This window comes from Ambystoma mexicanum, chromosome 4q (assembly GCF_040938575.1).
Source record: "Ambystoma mexicanum isolate Mex_15411 chromosome 4q, UKY_AmexF1_1, whole genome shotgun sequence".
NCBI classification, from domain to species: Eukaryota; Metazoa; Chordata; class Amphibia; order Caudata; family Ambystomatidae; genus Ambystoma; species Ambystoma mexicanum.
This window is the reverse complement of record NC_090928.1, coordinates 528,906,495-528,923,957: the sequence shown is the minus strand read 5'-3', so window position 1 is coordinate 528,923,957 and position 17,463 is coordinate 528,906,495. Positions and strand designations below refer to the sequence as shown.

The window sequence follows — 17,463 nt, the reverse complement described above, 5'->3', positions numbered from 1 at the left end:
AATCTCAGGGTCGTGGGTTCGAGCCCCACGTTTGGCGAAAACAACTAAAATTTTAGTGCTTTTTGACCAAAAAAATAGAAATTGAAAGTCTCTTTACAATATTTGCAATATTTTGATTGTTAACATGCAATATATGAATGCATGTCTGGATGATGTGTAATGGGGCAATACCACACCTTAATGTATTCACTGTAAAAGAAAAAGTATGTATCATCTTACTATAAAATAAAGTGGAGAAAACACAAATAAGACTTTTTTCCACACAGGTTTAATCGGCTATTTCCTGATATTCTTCAATGCGTTCTGATATTGACTGGTTATTGTGTTTGATACTTTCTTAGACTATTTCTGCCTCTGGCTGATGTGTATTTTCTTTCCAAACTCCACCAGAGCCTATGATTACACAGCATCCTATCTGTGGAAAACGGCAGTGCAGGGATAGGGAAGAAAACTATAGGCATCCAAAGGAGCCCGGCTAGCTCAGTCGGTAGAGCATGAGACTCTTAATCTCAGGGTCGTGGGTTCGAGCCCCACGTTGGGCGAAAACAACTAACATTGTAGTGCTTTTTGACCAAAAAAATACATCCTATCTGTGGAAAACGGCAGTGCAGGGATAGGGAAGAAAACTATAGGCATCCAATGGAGCCCGGCTAGCTCAGTCGGTAGAGCATGAGACTCTTAATCTCAGGGTCGTGGGTTCGAGCCGCACGTTGGGCGAAAACAACTAAAATTGTAGTGCTTTTTGACCAAAAAAATACATCCTATCTGTGGAAAGCGGCAGTGCAGGGATAGGGAAGAAAACGTTGGGCGAAAACAACTAAAATTTTAGTGCTTTTTGACCAAAAAAATAGAAATTGAAAGTCTCTTTACAATATTTGCAATATTTTGATTGTTAACATGCAATATATGAATGCATGTCTGGATGATGTGTAATGGGGCAATACCACACCTTAATGTATTCACTGTAAAAGAAAAAGTATGTATCATCTTACTATAAAATAAAGTGGAGAAAACACAAATAAGACTTTTTTCCACACAGGTTTAATTGGCTATTTCCTGATATTCTTCAATGCGTTCTGATATTGACTGGTAATTGTGTTTGATACTTTCTTAGACTATTTCTGCCTCTGGCTGATGTGTATTTTCTTTCCAAACTCCACCACAGCCTATGATTACACAGCATCCTATCTGTGGAAAACGGCAGTGCAGGGATAGGGAAGAAAACTATAGGCATGCAATGGAGCCCGGCTAGCTCAGTCGGTAGAGCATGAGACTCTTAATCTCAGGGTCGTGGGTTCAAGCCGCACGTTGGGCGAAAACAACTAAAATTGTAGTGCTTTTTGACCAAAAAAATACATCCTATCTGTGGAAAGCGGCAGTGCAGGGATAGGGAAGAAAACGTTGGGCGAAAACAACTAAAATTTTAGTGCTTTTTGACCAAAAAAATAGAAATTGAAAGTCTCTTTACAATATTTGCAATATTTTGATTGTTAACATGCAATATATGAATGCATGTATGGATGATGTGTAATGGGGCAATACCACACCTTAATGTATTCACTGTAAAAGAAAAAGTATGTATCATCTTACTATAAAATAAAGTGGAGAAAACACAAATAAGACTTTTTTCCACACATGTTTAATCGGCTATTTCCTGATATTCTTCAATGCGTTCTAATATTGACTGGTAATTGTGTTTGATACTTTCTTAGACTATTTCTGCCTCTGGCTGATGTGTATTTTCTTTCCAAACTCCACCAGAGCCTATGATTACACAGCATCCTATCTGTGGAAAACGGCAGTGCAGGGATAGGGAAGAAAACTATAGGCATCCAAAGGAGCCCGGCTAGCTCAGTCGGTAGAGCATGAGACTCTTAATCTCAGGGTCATGGGTTCGAGCCCCATGTTGGGCGAAAACAATTAAAATTGTAGTGCTTTTTGACCAAAAAAATACATCCTATCTGTGGAAAACGGCAGTGCAGGGATAGGGAAGAAAACTATGGGCATCCAAAGGAGCCCGGCTTGCTCAGTCGGTAGCGCATGAGACTCTTAATCTCAGGGTCGTGGGTTCGAGCCCCACGTTTGGCGAAAACAACTAAAATTTTAGTGCTTTTTGACCAAAAAAATAGAAATTGAAAGTCTCTTTACAATATTTGCAATATTTTGATTGTTAACATGCAATATATGAATGCATGTCTGGATGATGTGTAATGGGGCAATACCACACCTTAATGTATTCACTGTAAAAGAAAAAGTATGTATCATCTTACTATAAAATAAAGTGGAGAAAACACAAATAAGACTTTTTTCCACACAGGTTTAATCGGCTATTTCCTGATATTCTTCAATGCGTTCTGATATTGACTGGTTATTGTGTTTGATACTTTCTTAGACTATTTCTGCCTCTGGCTGATGTGTATTTTCTTTCCAAACTCCACCAGAGCCTATGATTACACAGCATCCTATCTGTGGAAAACGGCAGTGCAGGGATAGGGAAGAAAACTATAGGCATCCAAAGGAGCCCGGCTAGCTCAGTCGGTAGAGCATGAGACTCTTAATCTCAGGGTCGTGGGTTCGAGCCCCACGTTGGGCGAAAACAACTAACATTGTAGTGCTTTTTGACCAAAAAAATACATCCTATCTGTGGAAAACGGCAGTGCAGGGATAGGGAAGAAAACTATAGGCATCCAATGGAGCCCGGCTAGCTCAGTCGGTAGAGCATGAGACTCTTAATCTCAGGGTCGTGGGTTCGAGCCGCACGTTGGGCGAAAACAACTAAAATTGTAGTGCTTTTTGACCAAAAAAATACATCCTATCTGTGGAAAGCGGCAGTGCAGGGATAGGGAAGAAAACGTTGGGCGAAAACAACTAAAATTTTAGTGCTTTTTGACCAAAAAAATAGAAATTGAAAGTCTCTTTACAATATTTGCAATATTTTGATTGTTAACATGCAATATATGAATGCATGTCTGGATGATGTGTAATGGGGCAATACCACACCTTAATGTATTCACTGTAAAAGAAAAAGTATGTATCATCTTACTATAAAATAAAGTGGAGAAAACACAAATAAGACTTTTTTCCACACAGGTTTAATCGGCTATTTCCTGATATTCTTCAATGCGTTCTGATATTGACTGGTAATTGTGTTTGATACTTTCTTAGACTATTTCTGCCTCTGGCTGATGTGTATTTTCTTTCCAAACTCCACCAGAGCCTACGATTACACAGCATCCTATCTGTGGAAAACGGCAGTGCAGGGATAGGGAAGAAAACTATAGGTATCCAAAGGAGCCCGGTTAGCTCAGTCGGTAGAGCATGAGACTCTTAATCTCAGGGTCGTGGGTTCGAGCCCCACGTTGGGGGAAAACAACTAAAATTTTAGTGCTTTTTGACCAAAAAAATAGAAATTGAAAGTCTCTTTGCAATATTTTCATTGTTAACATGCAATATATGAATGCATGTCTGGATGATGTGTAATGGTGCAATACCACACCTTAATGTATTCACTGTAAAAGAAAAAGTATGCATCATCTTACTATAAAATAAAGTGGAGAAAACACAAATAAGACTTTTTTCCACACAGGTTTAATCGGCTATTTCCTGATATTCTTCAATGCGTTCTGATATTGACTGGTAATTGTGTTTGATACTTTCTTAGACTATTTCTGCCTCTGGCTGATGTGTATTTTCTTTCCAAACTCCACCAGAGCCTATGATTACACAGCATCCTATCTGTGGAAAACGGCAGTGCAGGGATAGGGAAGAAAACTATAGGCATCCAAAGGAGCCCGGCTAGCTCAGTCGGTAGAGCATGAGACTCTTAATCTCAGGGTCGTGGGTTCGAGCCCCACGTTGGGCGAAAACAACTAACATTGTAGTGCTTTTTGACCAAAAAAATACATCCTATCTGTGGAAAACGGCAGTGCAGGGATAGGGAAGAAAACTATAGGCATCCAATGGAGCCCGGCTAGCTCAGTCGGTAGAGCATGAGACTCTTAATCTCAGGGTCGTGGGTTCGAGCCGCACGTTGGGCGAAAACAACTAAAATTGTAGTGCTTTTTGACCAAAAAAATACATCCTATCTGTGGAAAGCGGCAGTGCAGGGATAGGGAAGAAAACGTTGGGCGAAAACAACTAAAATTTTAGTGCTTTTTGACCAAAAAAATAGAAATTGAAAGTCTCTTTACAATATTTGCAATATTTTGATTGTTAACATGCAATATATGAATGCATGTCTGGATGATGTGTAATGGGGCAATACCACACCTTAATGTATTCACTGTAAAAGAAAAAGTATGTATCATCTTACTATAAAATAAAGTGGAGAAAACACAAATAAGACTTTTTTCCACACAGGTTTAATCGGCTATTTCCTGATATTCTTCAATGCGTTCTGATATTGACTGGTAATTGTGTTTGATACTTTCTTAGACTATTTCTGCCTCTGGCTGATGTGTATTTTCTTTCCAAACTCCACCAGAGCCTACGATTACACAGCATCCTATCTGTGGAAAACGGCAGTGCAGGGATAGGGAAGAAAACTATAGGTATCCAAAGGAGCCCGGTTAGCTCAGTCGGTAGAGCATGAGACTCTTAATCTCAGGGTCGTGGGTTCGAGCCCCACGTTGGGGGAAAACAACTAAAATTTTAGTGCTTTTTGACCAAAAAAATAGAAATTGAAAGTCTCTTTGCAATATTTTCATTGTTAACATGCAATATATGAATGCATGTCTGGATGATGTGTAATGGTGCAATACCACACCTTAATGTATTCACTGTAAAAGAAAAAGTATGCATCATCTTACTATAAAATAAAGTGGAGAAAACACAAATAAGACTTTTTTCCACACAGGTTTAATCGGCTATTTCCTGATATTCTTCAATGCGTTCTGATATTGACTGGTAATTGTGTTTGATACTTTCTTAGACTATTTCTGCCTCTGGCTGATGTGTATTTTCTTTCCAAACTCCACCAGAGCCTATGATTACACAGCATCCTATCTGTGGAAAGCGGCAGTACAGGGATAGGGAAGAAAACTATAGGCATCCAAAGGAGCCCGGCTAGCTCAGTCGGTAGAGCATGAGACTCTTAATCTCAGGGTCGTGGGTTCGAGCCCCACGTTGGGCGAAAACAACTAAAATTGTAGTGCTTTTTGACCAAAAAAATACATCCTATCTGTGGAAAACGGCAGTGCAGGGATAGGGAAGAAAACTATAGGCATCCAAAAGAGCCCGGCTAGCTCAGTCGGTAGAGCATGAGACTCTTAATCTCAGGGTCGTGGGTTCGAGCCCCACTTTGGGCGAAAACAACTAAAATTGTAGTGCTTTTTGACCAAAAAAATACATCCTATCTGTGGAAAACGGCAGTGCAGGGATAGGGAAGAAAACTATGGGCAGCCAAATGAGCCCGGCTTGCTCAGTCAGTAGCGCATGAGACTCTTAATCTCAGGGTCGTGGGTTCGAGCCCCACGTTGGGTGAAAACAACTAAAATTTTAGTGCTTTTTGACCAAAAAAATAGAAATTGAAAGTCTCTTTACAATATTTGCAATATTTTGATTGTTAACATGCAATATATGAATGCATGTCTGGATGATGTGTAATGGGGCAATACCACACCTTAATGTATTCACTGTAAAAGAAAAAGTATGTATCATCTTACTATAAAATAAAGTGGAGAAAACACAAATAAGACTTTTTTCCACACAGGTTTAATCGGCTATTTCCTGATATTCTTCAATGCGTTCTGATATTGACTGGTAATTGTGTTTGATACTTTCTTAGACTATTTCTGCCTCTGGCTGATGTGTATTTTCTTTCCAAACTCCACCAGAGCCTATGATTACACAGCATCCTATCTGTGGAAAACGGCAGTGCAGGGATAGGGAAGAAAACTATAGGCATCCAAAGGAGCCCGGCTAGCTCAGTCGGTAGAGCATGAGACTCTTAATCTCAGAGTCGTGGGTTCAAGCCCCACGTTGGGTGAAAACAACTAAAATTGTAGTGCTTTTTGACCAAAAAAATACATCCTATCTGTGGAAAACGGCAGTGCAGGGATAGGGAAGAAAACTATAGGCATCCAATGGGGCCCGACTAGCTCAGTCGGTAGAGCATGAGACTCTTAATCTCAGGGTCGTGGGTTCGAGCCGCACGTTGGGCGAAAACAACTAAAATTGTAGTGCTTTTTTGACCAAAAAAATACATCCTATCTGTGGAAAGCGGCAGTGCAGGGATAGGGAAGAAAACGTTGGGCGAAAACAACTAAAATTTGAGTGCTTTTTGACCAAAAAAATAGAAATTGAAAGTCTCTTTACAATATTTGCAATATTTTGATTGTTAACATGCAATATATGAATGCATGTCTGGATGATGTGTAATGGGGCAATACCACACCTTAATGTATTCACTGTAAAAGAAAAAGTATGTATCATCTTACTATAAAATAAAGTGGAGAAAACACAAATAAGACTTTTTTCCACACAGGTTTAATCGGCTATTTCCTGATATTCTTCAATGCGTTCTGATATTGACTGGTAATTGTGTTTGATACTTTCTTAGACTATTTCTGCCTCTGGCTGATGTGTATTTTCTTTCCAAACTCCACCAGAGCCTATGATTACACAGCATCCTATCTGTGGAAAACGGCAGTGCAGGGATAGGGAAGAAAACTATAGGCATCCAAAGGAGACCGGCTAGCTCAGTCGGTAGAGCATGAGACTCTTAATCTCAGGGTCGTGGGTTCGAGCCCCACGTTGGGCGAAAACAACTAAAATTTTAGTGCTTTTTGACCAAAAAAATAGAAATTGAAAGTCTCTGCAATATTTTCATTGTTAACATGCAATATATGAATGCATGTCTGGATGATGTGTAATGGGGCAATACCACACCTTAATGTATTCACTGTAAAAGAAAAAGTATGCATCATCTTACTATAAAATAAAGTGGAGAAAACACAAATAAGACTTTTTTCCACACAGGTTTAATCGGCTATTTCCTGATATTCTTCAATGCGTTCTGATATTGACTGGTAATTGTGTTTGATACTTTCTTAGACTATTTCTGCCTCTGGCTGATGTGTATTTTCTTTCCAAACTCCACCAGAGCCTATGATTACACAGCATCCTATCTGTGGAAAACGGCAGTGCAGGGATAGGGAAGAAAACTATAGGCATGCAATGGAGCCCGGCTAGCTCAGTCGGTAGAGCATGAGACTCTTAATCTCAGGGTCGTGGGTTCAAGCCGCACGTTGGGCGAAAACAACTAAAATTGTAGTGCTTTTTGACCAAAAAAATAGAAATTGAAAGTCTCTTTGCAATATTTTCATTGTTAACATGCAATATATGAATGCATGTCTGGATGATGTGTAATGGGGCAATACCACACCTTAATGTATTCACTGTAAAAGAAAAAGTATGCATCATCTTACTATAAAATAAAGTGGAGAAAACACAAATAAGACTTTTTTCCACACAGGTTTAATCGGCTATTTCCTGATATTCTTCAATGCGTTCTGATATTGACTGGTAATTGTGTTTGATACTTTCTTAGACTATTTCTGCCTCTGGCTGATGTGTATTTTCTTTCCAAACTCCACCAGAGCCTATGATTACACAGCATCCTATCTGTGGAAAGCGGCAGTGCAGGGATAGGGAAGAAAACTATAGGCATCCAAAGGAGCCCGGCTAGCTCAGTCGGTAGAGCATGAGACTCTTAATCTCAGGGTCGTGGGTTCGAGCCCCACGTTGGGCGAAAACAACTAAAATTTTAGTGCTTTTTGACCAAAAAAATAGAAATTGAAAGTCTCTTTACAATATTTGCAATATTTTGATTGTTAACATGCAATATATGAATGCATGTATGGATGATGTGTAATGGGGCAATACCACACCTTAATGTATTCACTGTAAAAGAAAAAGTATGTATCATCTTACTATAAAATAAAGTGGAGAAAACACAAATAAGACTTTTTTCCACACATGTTTAATCGGCTATTTCCTGATATTCTTCAATGCGTTCTAATATTGACTGGTAATTGTGTTTGATACTTTCTTAGACTATTTCTGCCTCTGGCTGATGTGTATTTTCTTTCCAAACTCCACCAGAGCCTATGATTACACAGCATCCTATCTGTGGAAAACGGCAGTGCAGGGATAGGGAAGAAAACTATAGGCATCCAAAGGAGCCCGGCTAGCTCAGTCGGTAGAGCATGAGACTCTTAATCTCAGGGTCATGGGTTCGAGCCCCATGTTGGGCGAAAACAATTAAAATTGTAGTGCTTTTTGACCAAAAAAATACATCCTATCTGTGGAAAACGGCAGTGCAGGGATAGGGAAGAAAACTATGGGCATCCAAAGGAGCCCGGCTTGCTCAGTCGGTAGCGCATGAGACTCTTAATCTCAGGGTCGTGGGTTCGAGCCCCACGTTTGGCGAAAACAACTAAAATTTTAGTGCTTTTTGACCAAAAAAATAGAAATTGAAAGTCTCTTTACAATATTTGCAATATTTTGATTGTTAACATGCAATATATGAATGCATGTCTGGATGATGTGTAATGGGGCAATACCACACCTTAATGTATTCACTGTAAAAGAAAAAGTATGTATCATCTTACTATAAAATAAAGTGGAGAAAACACAAATAAGACTTTTTTCCACACAGGTTTAATCGGCTATTTCCTGATATTCTTCAATGCGTTCTGATATTGACTGGTTATTGTGTTTGATACTTTCTTAGACTATTTCTGCCTCTGGCTGATGTGTATTTTCTTTCCAAACTCCACCAGAGCCTATGATTACACAGCATCCTATCTGTGGAAAACGGCAGTGCAGGGATAGGGAAGAAAACTATAGGCATCCAAAGGAGCCTGGCTAGCTCAGTCGGTAGAGCATGAGACTCTTAATCTCAGGGTCGTGGGTTCGAGCCCCAAGTTGGGCGAAAACAACTAACATTGTAGTGCTTTTTGACCAAAAAAATACATCCTATCTGTGGAAAACGGCAGTGCAGGGATAGGGAAGAAAACTATAGGCATCCAATGGAGCCCGGCTAGCTCAGTCGGTAGAGCATGAGACTCTTAATCTCAGGGTCGTGGGTTCGAGCCGCACGTTGGGCGAAAACAACTAAAATTGTAGTGCTTTTTGACCAAAAAAATACATCCTATCTGTGGAAAGCGGCAGTGCAGGGATAGGGAAGAAAACGTTGGGCGAAAACAACTAAAATTTTAGTGCTTTTTGACCAAAAAAATAGAAATTGAAAGTCTCTTTACAATATTTGCAATATTTTGATTGTTAACATGCAATATATGAATGCATGTCTGGATGATGTGTAATGGGGCAATACCACACCTTAATGTATTCACTGTAAAAGAAAAAGTATGTATCATCTTACTATAAAATAAAGTGGAGAAAACACAAATAAGACTTTTTTCCACACAGGTTTAATCGGCTATTTCCTGATATTCTTCAATGCGTTCTGATATTGACTGGTAATTGTGTTTGATACTTTCTTAGACTATTTCTGCCTCTGGCTGATGTGTATTTTCTTTCCAAACTCCACCAGAGCCTACGATTACACAGCATCCTATCTGTGGAAAACGGCAGTGCAGGGATAGGGAAGAAAACTATAGGTATCCAAAGGAGCCCGGTTAGCTCAGTCGGTAGAGCATGAGACTCTTAATCTCAGGGTCGTGGGTTCGAGCCCCACGTTGGGCGAAAACAACTAAAATTTTAGTGCTTTTTGACCAAAAAAATAGAAATTGAAATTCTCTTTACAATATTTGCAATATTTTGATTATTAACATGCAATATATGAATGTATGTCTGGATGATGTGTAATGGGGCAATACCACACCTTAATGTATTCACTGTAAAAGAAAAAGTATGTATCATCTTACTATAAAATAAAGTGGAGAAAACACAAATAAGACTTTTTTCCACACAGGTTTAATTGGCTATTTCCTGATATTCTTCAATGCGTTCTGATATTGACTGGTAATTGTGTTTGATACTTTCTTAGACTATTTCTGCCTCTGGCTGATGTGTATTTTCTTTCCAAACTCCACCACAGCCTATGATTACACAGCATCCTATCTGTGGAAAACGGCAGTGCAGGGATAGGGAAGAAAACTATAGGCATGCAATGGAGCCCGGCTAGCTCAGTCGGTAGAGCATGAGACTCTTAATCTCAGGGTCGTGGGTTCAAGCCGCACGTTGGGCGAAAACAACTAAAATTGTAGTGCTTTTTGACCAAAAAAATACATCCTATCTGTGGAAAGCGGCAGTGCAGGGATAGGGAAGAAAACGTTGGGCGAAAACAACTAAAATTTTAGTGCTTTTTGACCAAAAAAATAGAAATTGAAAGTCTCTTTACAATATTTGCAATATTTTGATTGTTAACATGCAATATATGAATGCATGTATGGATGATGTGTAATGGGGCAATACCACACCTTAATGTATTCACTGTAAAAGAAAAAGTATGTATCATCTTACTATAAAATAAAGTGTAGAAAACACAAATAAGACTTTTTTCCACACATGTTTAATCGGCTATTTCCTGATATTCTTCAATGCGTTCTAATATTGACTGGTAATTGTGTTTGATACTTTCTTAGACTATTTCTGCCTCTGGCTGATGTGTATTTTCTTTCCAAACTCCACCAGAGCCTATGATTACACAGCATCCTATCTGTGGAAAACGGCAGTGCAGGGATAGGGAAGAAAACTATAGGCATCCAAAGGAGCCCGGCTAGCTCAGTCGGTAGAGCATGAGACTCTTAATCTCAGGGTCATGGGTTCGAGCCCCATGTTGGGCGAAAACAATTAAAATTGTAGTGCTTTTTGACCAAAAAAATACATCCTATCTGTGGAAAACGGCAGTGCAGGGATAGGGAAGAAAACTATGGGCATCCAAAGGAGCCCGGCTTGCTCAGTCGGTAGCGCATGAGACTCTTAATCTCAGGGTCGTGGGTTCGAGCCCCACGTTTGGCGAAAACAACTAAAATTTTAGTGCTTTTTGACCAAAAAAATAGAAATTGAAAGTCTCTTTACAATATTTGCAATATTTTGATTGTTAACATGCAATATATGAATGCATGTCTGGATGATGTGTAATGGGGCAATACCACACCTTAATGTATTCACTGTAAAAGAAAAAGTATGCATCATCTTACTATAAAATAAAGTGGAGAAAACACAAATAAGACTTTTTTCCACACAGGTTTAATCGGCTATTTCCTGATATTCTTCAATGCGTTCTGATATTGACTGGTAATTGTGTTTGATACTTTCTTAGACTATTTCTGCCTCTGGCTGATGTGTATTTTCTTTCCAAACTCCACCAGAGCCTATGATTACACAGCATCCTATCTGTGGAAAACGGCAGTGCAGGGATAGGGAAGAAAACTATAGGCATGCAATGGAGCCCGGCTAGCTCAGTCGGTAGAGCATGAGACTCTTAATCTCAGGGTCGTGGGTTCAAGCCGCACGTTGGGCGAAAACAACTAAAATTGTAGTGCTTTTTGACCAAAAAAATAGAAATTGAAAGTCTCTTTGCAATATTTTCATTGTTAACATGCAATATATGAATGCATGTCTGGATGATGTGTAATGGGGCAATACCACACCTTAATGTATTCACTGTAAAAGAAAAAGTATGCATCATCTTACTATAAAATAAAGTGGAGAAAACACAAATAAGACTTTTTTCCACACAGGTTTAATCGGCTATTTCCTGATATTCTTCAATGCGTTCTGATATTGACTGGTAATTGTGTTTGATACTTTCTTAGACTATTTCTGCCTCTGGCTGATGTGTATTTTCTTTCCAAACTCCACCAGAGCCTATGATTACACAGCATCCTATCTGTGGAAAGCGGCAGTGCAGGGATAGGGAAGAAAACTATAGGCATCCAAAGGAGCCCGGCTAGCTCAGTCGGTAGAGCATGAGACTCTTAATCTCAGGGTCGTGGGTTCGAGCCCCACGTTGGGCGAAAACAACTAAAATTTTAGTGCTTTTTGACCAAAAAAATAGAAATTGAAAGTCTCTTTACAATATTTGCAATATTTTGATTATTAACATGCAATATATGAATGTATGTCTGGATGATGTGTAATGGGGCAATACCACACCTTAATGTATTCACTGTAAAAGAAAAAGTATGTATCATCTTACTATAAAATAAAGTGGAGAAAACACAAATAAGACTTTTTTCCACACAGGTTTAATTGGCTATTTCCTGATATTCTTCAATGCGTTCTGATATTGACTGGTAATTGTGTTTGATACTTTCTTAGACTATTTCTGCCTCTGGCTGATGTGTATTTTCTTTCCAAACTCCACCACAGCCTATGATTACACAGCATCCTATCTGTGGAAAACGGCAGTGCAGGGATAGGGAAGAAAACTATAGGCATGCAATGGAGCCCGGCTAGCTCAGTCGGTAGAGCATGAGACTCTTAATCTCAGGGTCGTGGGTTCAAGCCGCACGTTGGGCGAAAACAACTAAAATTGTAGTGCTTTTTGACCAAAAAAATACATCCTATCTGTGGAAAGCGGCAGTGCAGGGATAGGGAAGAAAACGTTGGGCGAAAACAACTAAAATTTTAGTGCTTTTTGACCAAAAAAATAGAAATTGAAAGTCTCTTTACAATATTTGCAATATTTTGATTGTTAACATGCAATATATGAATGCATGTATGGATGATGTGTAATGGGGCAATACCACACCTTAATGTATTCACTGTAAAAGAAAAAGTATGTATCATCTTACTATAAAATAAAGTGGAGAAAACACAAATAAGACTTTTTTCCACACATGTTTAATCGGCTATTTCCTGATATTCTTCAATGCGTTCTAATATTGACTGGTAATTGTGTTTGATACTTTCTTAGACTATTTCTGCCTCTGGCTGATGTGTATTTTCTTTCCAAACTCCACCAGAGCCTATGATTACACAGCATCCTATCTGTGGAAAACGGCAGTGCAGGGATAGGGAAGAAAACTATAGGCATCCAAAGGAGCCCGGCTAGCTCAGTCGGTAGAGCATGAGACTCTTAATCTCAGGGTCGTGGGTTCGAGCCCCAAGTTGGGCGAAAACAACTAACATTGTAGTGCTTTTTGACCAAAAAAATACATCCTATCTGTGGAAAACGGCAGTGCAGGGATAGGGAAGAAAACTATAGGCATCCAATGGAGCCCGGCTAGCTCAGTCGGTAGAGCATGAGACTCTTAATCTCAGGGTCGTGGGTTCGAGCCGCACGTTGGGCGAAAACAACTAAAATTGTAGTGCTTTTTGACCAAAAAAATACATCCTATCTGTGGAAAGCGGCAGTGCAGGGATAGGGAAGAAAACGTTGGGCGAAAACAACTAAAATTTTAGTGCTTTTTGACCAAAAAAATAGAAATTGAAAGTCTCTTTACAATATTTGCAATATTTTGATTGTTAACATGCAATATATGAATGCATGTCTGGATGATGTGTAATGGGGCAATACCACACCTTAATGTATTCACTGTAAAAGAAAAAGTATGTATCATCTTACTATAAAATAAAGTGGAGAAAACACAAATAAGACTTTTTTCCACACAGGTTTAATCGGCTATTTCCTGATATTCTTCAATGCGTTCTGATATTGACTGGTAATTGTGTTTGATACTTTCTTAGACTATTTCTGCCTCTGGCTGATGTGTATTTTCTTTCCAAACTCCACCAGAGCCTACGATTACACAGCATCCTATCTGTGGAAAACGGCAGTGCAGGGATAGGGAAGAAAACTATAGGTATCCAAAGGAGCCCGGTTAGCTCAGTCGGTAGAGCATGAGACTCTTAATCTCAGGGTCGTGGGTTCGAGCCCCACGTTGGGCGAAAACAACTAAAATTTTAGTGCTTTTTGACCAAAAAAATAGAAATTGAAATTCTCTTTACAATATTTGCAATATTTTGATTATTAACATGCAATATATGAATGTATGTCTGGATGATGTGTAATGGGGCAATACCACACCTTAATGTATTCACTGTAAAAGAAAAAGTATGTATCATCTTACTATAAAATAAAGTGGAGAAAACACAAATAAGACTTTTTTCCACACAGGTTTAATTGGCTATTTCCTGATATTCTTCAATGCGTTCTGATATTGACTGGTAATTGTGTTTGATACTTTCTTAGACTATTTCTGCCTCTGGCTGATGTGTATTTTCTTTCCAAACTCCACCACAGCCTATGATTACACAGCATCCTATCTGTGGAAAACGGCAGTGCAGGGATAGGGAAGAAAACTATAGGCATGCAATGGAGCCCGGCTAGCTCAGTCGGTAGAGCATGAGACTCTTAATCTCAGGGTCGTGGGTTCAAGCCGCACGTTGGGCGAAAACAACTAAAATTGTAGTGCTTTTTGACCAAAAAAATACATCCTATCTGTGGAAAGCGGCAGTGCAGGGATAGGGAAGAAAACGTTGGGCGAAAACAACTAAAATTTTAGTGCTTTTTGACCAAAAAAATAGAAATTGAAAGTCTCTTTACAATATTTGCAATATTTTGATTGTTAACATGCAATATATGAATGCATGTATGGATGATGTGTAATGGGGCAATACCACACCTTAATGTATTCACTGTAAAAGAAAAAGTATGTATCATTTTACTATAAAATAAAGTGTAGAAAACACAAATAAGACTTTTTTCCACACATGTTTAATCGGCTATTTCCTGATATTCTTCAATGCGTTCTAATATTGACTGGTAATTGTGTTTGATACTTTCTTAGACTATTTCTGCCTCTGGCTGATGTGTATTTTCTTTCCAAACTCCACCAGAGCCTATGATTACACAGCATCCTATCTGTGGAAAACGGCAGTGCAGGGATAGGGAAGAAAACTATAGGCATCCAAAGGAGCCCGGCTAGCTCAGTCGGTAGAGCATGAGACTCTTAATCTCAGGGTCATGGGTTCGAGCCCCATGTTGGGCGAAAACAATTAAAATTGTAGTGCTTTTTGACCAAAAAAATACATCCTATCTGTGGAAAACGGCAGTGCAGGGATAGGGAAGAAAACTATGGGCATCCAAAGGAGCCCGGCTTGCTCAGTCGGTAGCGCATGAGACTCTTAATCTCAGGGTCGTGGGTTCGAGCCCCACGTTTGGCGAAAACAACTAAAATTTTAGTGCTTTTTGACCAAAAAAATAGAAATTGAAAGTCTCTTTACAATATTTGCAATATTTTGATTGTTAACATGCAATATATGAATGCATGTCTGGATGATGTGTAATGGGGCAATACCACACCTTAATGTATTCACTGTAAAAGAAAAAGTATGTATCATCTTACTATAAAATAAAGTGGAGAAAACACAAATAAGACTTTTTTCCACACAGGTTTAATCGGCTATTTCCTGATATTCTTCAATGCGTTCTGATATTGACTGGTTATTGTGTTTGATACTTTCTTAGACTATTTCTGCCTCTGGCTGATGTGTATTTTCTTTCCAAACTCCACCAGAGCCTATGATTACACAGCATCCTATCTGTGGAAAACGGCAGTGCAGGGATAGGGAAGAAAACTATAGGCATCCAAAGGAGCCCGGCTAGCTCAGTCGGTAGAGCATGAGACTCTTAATCTCAGGGTCGTGGGTTCGAGCCCCACGTTGGGCGAAAACAACTAACATTGTAGTGCTTTTTGACCAAAAAAATACATCCTATCTGTGGAAAACGGCAGTGCAGGGATAGGGAAGAAAACTATAGGCATCCAATGGAGCCCGGCTAGCTCAGTCGGTAGAGCATGAGACTCTTAATCTCAGGGTCGTGGGTTCGAGCCGCACGTTGGGCGAAAACAACTAAAATTGTAGTGCTTTTTGACCAAAAAAATACATCCTATCTGTGGAAAGCGGCAGTGCAGGGATAGGGAAGAAAACGTTGGGCGAAAACAACTAAAATTTTAGTGCTTTTTGACCAAAAAAATAGAAATTGAAAGTCTCTTTACAATATTTGCAATATTTTGATTGTTAACATGCAATATATGAATGCATGTCTGGATGATGTGTAATGGGGCAATACCACACCTTAATGTATTCACTGTAAAAGAAAAAGTATGTATCATCTTACTATAAAATAAAGTGGAGAAAACACAAATAAGACTTTTTTCCACACAGGTTTAATCGGCTATTTCCTGATATTCTTCAATGCGTTCTGATATTGACTGGTAATTGTGTTTGATACTTTCTTAGACTATTTCTGCCTCTGGCTGATGTGTATTTTCTTTCCAAACCCCACCAGAGCCTACGATTACACAGCATCCTATCTGTGGAAAACGGCAGTGCAGGGATAGGGAAGAAAACTATAGGTATCCAAAGGAGCCCGGTTATCTCAGTCGGTAGAGCATGAGACTCTTAATCTCAGGGTCGTGGGTTCGAGCCCCACGTTGGGGGAAAACAACTAAAATTTTAGTGCTTTTTGACCAAAAAAATAGAAATTGAAAGTCTCTTTGCAATATTTTCATTGTTAACATGCAATATATGAATGCATGTCTGGATGATGTGTAATGGTGCAATACCACACCTTAATGTATTCACTGTAAAAGAAAAAGTATGCATCATCTTACTATAAAATAAAGTGGAGAAAACACAAATAAGACTTTTTTCCACACAGGTTTAATCGGCTATTTCCTGATATTCTTCAATGCGTTCTGATATTGACTGGTAATTGTGTTTGATACTTTCTTAGACTATTTCTGCCTCTGGCTGATGTGTATTTTCTTTCCAAACTCCACCAGAGCCTATGATTACACAGCATCCTATCTGTGGAAAACGGCAGTGCAGGGATAGGGAAGAAAACTATAGGCATCCAAAGGAGCCCGGCTAGCTCAGTCGGTAGAGCATGAGACTCTTAATCTCAGGGTCGTGGGTTCGAGCCCCACGTTGGGCGAAAACAACTAACATTGTAGTGCTTTTTGACCAAAAAAATACATCCTATCTGTGGAAAACGGCAGTGCAGGGATAGGGAAGAAAACTATAGGCATCCAATGGAGCCCGGCTAGCTCAGTCGGTAGAGCATGAGACTCTTAATCTCAGGGTCGTGGGTTCGAGCCGCACGTTGGGCGAAAACAACTAACATTGTAGTGCTTTTTGACCAAAAAAATACATCCTATCTGTGGAAAACGGCAGTGCAGGGATAGGGAAGAAAACTATAGGCATCCAATGGAGCCCGGCTAGCTCAGTCGGTAGAGCATGAGACTCTTAATCTCAGGGTCGTGGGTTCGAGCCGCACGTTGGGCGAAAACAACTAAAATTGTAGTGCTTTTTGACCAAAAAAATACATCCTATCTGTGGAAAGCGGCAGTGCAGGGATAGGGAAGAAAACGTTGGGCGAAAACAACTAAAATTTTAGTGCTTTTTGACCAAAAAAATAGAAATTGAAAGTCTCTTTACAATATTTGCAATATTTTGATTGTTAACATGCAATATATGAATGCA

The 17,463-nt window shown here is 39.3% G+C and overlaps 8 non-coding genes across 8 annotated transcripts; all 8 read left to right on the top strand.

Annotated features, from left to right (window-relative positions):
- Positions 1-469: 469 nt before the first annotated feature.
- On the top strand, positions 470-542 carry TRNAK-CUU (transfer RNA lysine (anticodon CUU)). Its single transcript has one exon. It is a non-coding gene; the product is annotated as a tRNA-Lys (tRNA).
- A 1,978-nt stretch (positions 543-2,520) lies between these two features.
- On the top strand, positions 2,521-2,593 carry TRNAK-CUU (transfer RNA lysine (anticodon CUU)). Its single transcript has one exon. It is a non-coding gene; the product is annotated as a tRNA-Lys (tRNA).
- Positions 2,594-3,789: 1,196 nt separating this feature from the next.
- Positions 3,790-3,862, top strand: TRNAK-CUU (transfer RNA lysine (anticodon CUU)). The gene has a single exon. It is a non-coding gene; the product is annotated as a tRNA-Lys (tRNA).
- Positions 3,863-5,058: 1,196 nt separating this feature from the next.
- On the top strand, positions 5,059-5,131 carry TRNAK-CUU (transfer RNA lysine (anticodon CUU)). Its single transcript has one exon. It is a non-coding gene; the product is annotated as a tRNA-Lys (tRNA).
- Positions 5,132-7,677: 2,546 nt separating this feature from the next.
- TRNAK-CUU (transfer RNA lysine (anticodon CUU)) lies at positions 7,678-7,750 on the top strand. Its single transcript has one exon. It is a non-coding gene; the product is annotated as a tRNA-Lys (tRNA).
- A 4,164-nt stretch (positions 7,751-11,914) lies between these two features.
- Positions 11,915-11,987, top strand: TRNAK-CUU (transfer RNA lysine (anticodon CUU)). The gene has a single exon. It is a non-coding gene; the product is annotated as a tRNA-Lys (tRNA).
- Positions 11,988-15,573: 3,586 nt separating this feature from the next.
- Positions 15,574-15,646, top strand: TRNAK-CUU (transfer RNA lysine (anticodon CUU)). The gene has a single exon. It is a non-coding gene; the product is annotated as a tRNA-Lys (tRNA).
- A 1,196-nt stretch (positions 15,647-16,842) lies between these two features.
- On the top strand, positions 16,843-16,915 carry TRNAK-CUU (transfer RNA lysine (anticodon CUU)). The gene has a single exon. It is a non-coding gene; the product is annotated as a tRNA-Lys (tRNA).
- Positions 16,916-17,463: the final 548 nt, after the last annotated feature.